Below are 6,813 nucleotides of genomic sequence, written 5' to 3'. Positions count from 1 at the left end.
TTTTAGAAGATTTGAAGACTAATTATTTTAAAGACTAAATATATATAATCACCTTTTATGGCAGTTAGCAAAACATTTAGGCAATTCAACCCCAGGATTCTCAAAACAAAGTGGAACACTGCATATTAAATAGCATTACGTATTTCTTTTCAGACTAATACAATCATGTGAAATGTTGTATGTAATACTCTCTACATAATAAATACACTGTTCTTGTTTTAGCATATATAAATTGCTTCTAAGTTAAATTTTATAACAAAAATATAAGTCTTAAGCTTAGAGAAAACTGATTTGATAACCTATTTACCTTGATTCTTTTGTTTTGGGTTTGAAATTTGCAGTAATATGCTCTTCTGAAATGTGGAACCAAGAAAATTGTCCCTATTTCTCCATTTGACCCAAATTATTGTAGGAACACTTAGAATGTCATTGGTGAGGAAACAGAGTCAACACTGCCAGGAGGAATACCTGAGACATAGGTGGTGGATTCTGCCTTACTTTTTTGTCAGCTGTGCTCTATACCCATCTAAGAGTCATGCCTGTGGGTAAGCCGCCAGGCAAGAGCAGTATGATCCCCAAAGTCCTCAGTGCAAATCCCAGGCTGATGTTCCCCTGGAGTCCATGAACTCCCGCTTCTGCCCTGCATTGAAGGACTGTGCTTTGACCCTTCCTCTAACCACAGTAGGCTCATCTGCCTACAAACATACAGACCCCTCTGCGAACTGATGTGTGTAATCCTGGTTGAATGACCGCTATGGTCATTGAGTGACTGAGATCTAACCACAAACAAGTGAGACAAGACTACTCCCAGTTTCTAAAGAATGACAATCCTACAGTCCTGCCAATGACCAGAAAGGAATCTTTCTTGAACCAGAGCAGGGACAGGATAGAAAGGCCCCATGGGGCAGCAGAGTTAGAATCTTCTCTTGATTTTTACTTTAATGGAAGGACTATGAATTAAAAGGAAGATGACCATTTGTTCGCTTATTCATTTGTTTCTCTAAGCACCTGTATATGCCCTGTTCAGAGAAGACACAAGAGAAATCGCAGAGTAAGGAGGCAGACAAGCTGCCTGCCTGTTGTGCTTCCCCTTTGAAGTTAGATCAGTGGATCTCAGCCCAAATGCACAACCAACCATGTGGAGAGCTTTTACAAACACTTAGCTTAGGGCACAACACTAGAGACTTTTATTTTACCAGCATGGGTTGGACCCTGGGCAATGATATATTTTAGAAGCTTCCCAGGTGATTTTAATGTGTAGCCAGCACTGAGAACCCCTAAGCTACAACAGGGATATTAATGGAGTGAGCTGGAACAGGACTAAAAAGTAATTTATGATCATATCAAAATCCTGACCTTTTTAATTATTTTATGCTAATTTCTGTTGAGTTCTCCCTTCGTGTTTAATAAAAGTCCACCTTACCTATACCTGGAGAAACAGGAAAAGACCCATCTACCTATGCTCCAGGCAACTCCTTAAAGGGAGCATAGCATACCCTGTCCTGTCCTGGTGGTGGCTTTGGTCATTAAAGGGAGATAGCCAAGCAGAAGATAAACTTCAGGGGCTAGAGTCAGGTCCAGATCAAATACATCTGCCCCCCCCTTAGATAGTTTCCTTTCAGGTCTTTAATATGGTCCAGCCTTGAGAGCATTTTTATTGTCACTTAAAGGTAATAGAGATAACTTTTTATTAAGTTTTGGGGGTGACATTGGTTAATAAAATTTTATAGGTTTCAAGTGTACAATTCTATAATACATCATCTGTATTTTGCATTGTTTACCATAAAAAGTCAAATCTCCCTCTATCACCATATAGTTGACCCCTTTACTACCTTCCTCACCCCTTTTTTCTCTGGTAAGCACCATATTTTGTCCCTGTCTATGAGGTTTTGTTTGTCTTATTTGTTCATTTGTTGCTTCCAGTTTTATATCCCACATGAGTGAAATCATATGGTTCTTGACTTTTTCTGTCTGATTTGTTCTCAAGATCCATCCATGTTGTCACAAATGGCAGTGGTACTTCATGTTTTTTATGGCTGAGTAATATTCCATTGTATACATATATGTACTGCATCTTCTTTATCCAATCATCTAGCACATGACACTTTTATTGTTTCCATGTCTTGGCCATGATAAATAATGCTGCAATGAACATAGCAGTGCATGTATCTTTGTGACTAAATGTTTTCAAATTTTTTCAGGAAGATACCCAGAAGAGAAATTTCTGGGTCATAGGTAACTCTATTCTTAAGTTTTGAGGACCCCCCAGATTTAATGTAATCACCATCAAAATCCTATATGCATTTTTTAAAAAAATAGAACAAAAAAGTTATCAGATTTGTATGGAACCACAAAAGACCCTGAATTGACAAAGCAATCCTGAGAAAAAGGAACAAAGCTAGAGATTCACACTTCCTGGCTTCAAATTATACTACAAAGTGACAATAATCAAAACAGCATGGTATTGGCAGAAAAACAGACACACAGATCAATAGGACAGCATTGAGAGCCCAGAAATAAACCCACATGTATATGGGCAAATAATTTTTGTCAAAGGAGCCAAAACATACAATGGAGAAAAGGAAGCCTCTTCAATAAATGGATCTGGGAAAATTGAAAAGCCACATGCAAAAGAATGAAACTAGACTGCTGTTTGTCGCCATATTCAAAAATTAACTCAAAATGGATCAAAGACCTAAATATAAACCCTGAAACAATAAATTACATACAAGAAAACATAGGTACTTAACTTATGGAACTTGGCCTTAGAGACAATTTTATGAATTTGACCTTAAAACAATGAAAATAAAAGCAAAAATAAATAAATGGGACTTTATTAAACTAAAAAGCTTCTGCACAGCAAAAGAAACCATCAACAAAACAAGAAGACAATCAATGGGATGGGAGAAGATATTTGCAAACAAAACCTCCAATAAGGGGTTAATATCTAAAACACATAAAGACCTCATACAACTCAACAACAACAAAACAATCCAATTTAAAATGGGCAGAGGACCTGTACAGATACCTCTCCCCAGAAGACATATAAATGGTCAACGGATATATGAAAAAATGCTGGACTTCATTAGCTATTAGGGAAATGCAAATCAAAACCACAATGAGGTACCACCTCACTCCTGTTAGGGATCATTTCTTTATAGAGTGCATCTAAAAGGACAAGACAAAAGAGACTCTTTCTCCCTTGGTAGTCCCTGCCTCTCTGTCCCACACTCCAGCACTCACAAACAAAGTCCTTTTGCATCGCCCGTGGCACTAAAGAATGGTCAGTAGAAGAGGATTTCTCTACTGGAGTAAGGCTTTAACCATTCCCGGGGCAGGAATCGGACCCAAGCAAGCCAGTGACGTCCTGTCCTCCCCAACAGAACTGACTCATCCTTCCTCTTAACCCTCCTTTACTCTCTTCCCTTCAACAGCAGAACTCTAACCTTCAGTGTACTTCTTTATAGCAGGGCTCAGTGCCCACCACCTAGCAGAGCACCTGGCTCAGAGAAGACAGGCAATGAATGTGTTGAGTAAGTAAATGAATGAAAATATCTAACGTGTTTATACCCCTTCTCCATTCGCCTATTTATGGCCTTTCCTGATATTCCCAGCTCCATTCCCACCAAGGCAACTACCATCGCTTTCCCCAGAACAGGCCTTACAGAGCCTTCGCAAGGAGATCTGCTCTGACCTAAGGTGCTGGGTGGAGGAGTGGTCGTACACGCTTTTTACCGAGTTCCAGCCCCATGATCAACAGCTCCACCCAATTAGCACTGCCCTGTAAGCACAAGGAAGAATGGCAAGATAAATGAAGCTATAAAGGCTGTCCTTCTTAGTATTAGTTATTTTTAGAATAAAGTAACTATCATTTATTGATGTATAAAGCTGGCCAGATGATGTGGGTAAATAGTCTTTTCTGCAGTATGAGTCAGATTGCAATTAAAGCTATAGGAAACTTCATTCTAAATTCCCTGGCTAGAGGTGATCAAAATCTCATCCACAGCACTGCAATAAACGTATAATTTCATTTTTTATTCCCACAAAAATATAAACTTAAAATGGGAAGGCAGACATAAGTACATAAAAAAGTTAGAAATAAATTCCATGGAGATGAAAATCAACAACTTCTGTTAGACAACACAAGATGTAGATTCTATGGAGGCCTCCTGTCTAAATGCAGAACAGACCCATCATATGTGGTTTATGAGAGGTGTTCAGAACAGAGATGTTACATTCATAATTTGAGTACATCTCTTGAGTACCAGAAGCACTATTTCTCTCATTTTAAAGAATAAAAAACATTTTTTAAAGGAATGGGAGAAGGCATTCATGTTTTTTATTTCATTTGTCTACTAGTTTCAGTGCATAAATCATTTGTGACTATTTGGAATAGGAACCAGCATTTTAGCCACAAGTTAAAGAAACACAGTTTTCATTTGGCATTTACTTTTATAAAGTTGCCCCTTGCTTTAAAAAAATATGCATGTGACATACCTAGCACACAGCAGTCTTCTACAAATGTAGCTCCCTTGCCTTTTCTTACATTGATCTCTGACCAATAAATGTCTGTAACTGAGAACTAAGATAATAAACCTCTAAGATGCTGAGGGTGACTAGAAAACGATTGGGAAAGAGGCACAGAAACCAATTAACTAATTCAAAATCACACAGCAAGTGAGGGAAACTTTTGAAGAAAAACTGAACCCCCCTCCTAATCTCTAGTTAGTGACTGTGTGGCTGTTTCACCAACAAAGTTTTTCTTTTTAAATATGTTGTTTTTTTAAAATATGTTTTTATTGATTTTTTTTTTAGAGAGAGAGGAGGGATGAGGAATAGAGAGATAGAAACATCGATTAGCCACCTCCTACATGCTCCCTACTGGGGATCCAGCCTGCAACCCGGGCATGTACCCTGACAGGGAATCGAACCAGTGACCTCCTGGTACATAGGTGGACACTCAACCTCTGAGCCACGCCAGCTGGGCAACAAAGTTTCTTTATAAGAAGAAGAAACAAAGCTTTCTTCCTAGGAAATTTCATATAAGACTCAAGATAATGTTCCAAGAATAGTATCTAAGAATGGGTACGTGGCTATAACATAAGATGACAAAATTCGGACTTACGTCTCCAAGAAGAAAAAAAAGGCATAAGGATTGTGAAACAATATCTCAAATACCAAAATACAAATTTACCCTAACTAAATAATTAAATATTAAAAACAATGTATTATACCCTCACCTGAGGGTATAATGAATGAAAATCATTCAGCTTTTAAATTTAGACAAGATCAGAATTATTCAGATCATCGAGATGCCCATCTGCTTTCAAGCATACAGCTGCTCGACTTTAAACAGCAACTTTCCATGATTCATAACTTATTCATCGCAGGATGCACTCAGACATCTGCTTTATCATAAATTCAGCTTGTCATAGCATTTTGCTTTAAAGTTTCATAACCTCAATCTATGTAACATACAAGGGTGGGCAAAAGTAGGTTTACAGTTATGAGTAAGCAAAACAGAGTTTATTCTTGTACTATTATTTGTTAATTATCACATTATTTTCAGTGTAAACAACTGTAAACTTCCTTTTGCCCACCCCTGTAATGAACCAGTAAGTCAGCTTTCTTCCAGAGAAAGAATCAATTGTAGAGCTCCCCAAGACTGATGGTCCAATCTTGAAACCACATATGTGCATATGTACATTAAAAATAGACTATTAGTCATTCTCTTTTAAAGCAGTAACATCAGTAATAGCTACTGTTTAGCCTACTGTGAGCCAGGTACTTCATTTTTATCTTCATTACCACCCTAGAAAATAGATATTATGATCTTCATTTTACACATGAGCAAATTAGCTAGACTGGATGACTTACCCAATTCCACTAAGTGTAGCTATGACAGAGGCAAGCTGTTTGATCCCAAGCCTATCCTTCCCCCAAACCCATGCTTCTGCAGCAACCAGCTTTGCCTAATATTTGAATTGCTATGGAATAACTGAAATATTTTCACCAGTTGTATAGAGGAGAGATTATACTTAGTCCAGTGCCAATTATTCTTAACTCAAGAGATATCTTACATATGGCACTTAGTTCAAAAAATGCTTTAAGAATTATAAAGCACTGTGTAAGTTTGTTGGATCTTTTTATTCTCCCGATCAACTTTTGGCAATCCTAGCTGTCCATTCTTTCACTCTCCGTCACTAAGAGCAGCAGCCTGGAAAAGGTGCAGAATCCAGAAAAGAGAGATCCCATTTCTGTGTGGCTAAGAGAACCCCTGATGTAATTTAACTCAGAAGAAGAAGTGATTGATTAATATACAGATTTCTTCCAAAGGAGATAAGTTTTATATTTTTCTTTGTCTCTAATTCTAGTTTGCAAATTGTTTGTTGCTTTCTATTTATTTAAAACGTATGTTATGTATAGAAAATAAGTGGATGTAATGTGAAACCTTGGTTCTGCAATCTAAAATCTAAAATTGTCAGGCATTCTGAGCCTTACTTTTATCATCTGTAAAAATGAGAATCGTGGCATCTTTTGCTCAGTGTCTTTATTTTTTAATGATATGTAGAAGACAACTGAATAATAAGAAAAGATTATAGCAATATATTGTGTAAACAATTATGTCAAAAAATAATATACATGTAGGGATATTTTTGTTTTCAAAAATGGGAAAGATATTCATGGAGACAAGGTCTGAGAAGTTACATATAAAATATTAACAGTGGTTACTGCTGAATAATATTGTGATTTTTTTATTATTTATGTTTACTGAAATTTCTAAAACTATAGCAACAAAAATTTTCAAATGAT

The sequence above is a fragment of the Miniopterus natalensis genome, chromosome 7 (genome assembly GCF_054644295.1).
Source record: "Miniopterus natalensis isolate mMinNat1 chromosome 7, mMinNat1.hap1, whole genome shotgun sequence".
Classification (NCBI taxonomy): Eukaryota; Metazoa; Chordata; class Mammalia; order Chiroptera; family Miniopteridae; genus Miniopterus; species Miniopterus natalensis.
The sequence above is the reverse complement of the archived record's forward strand: the minus strand, read 5'-3'. Positions refer to the sequence as shown.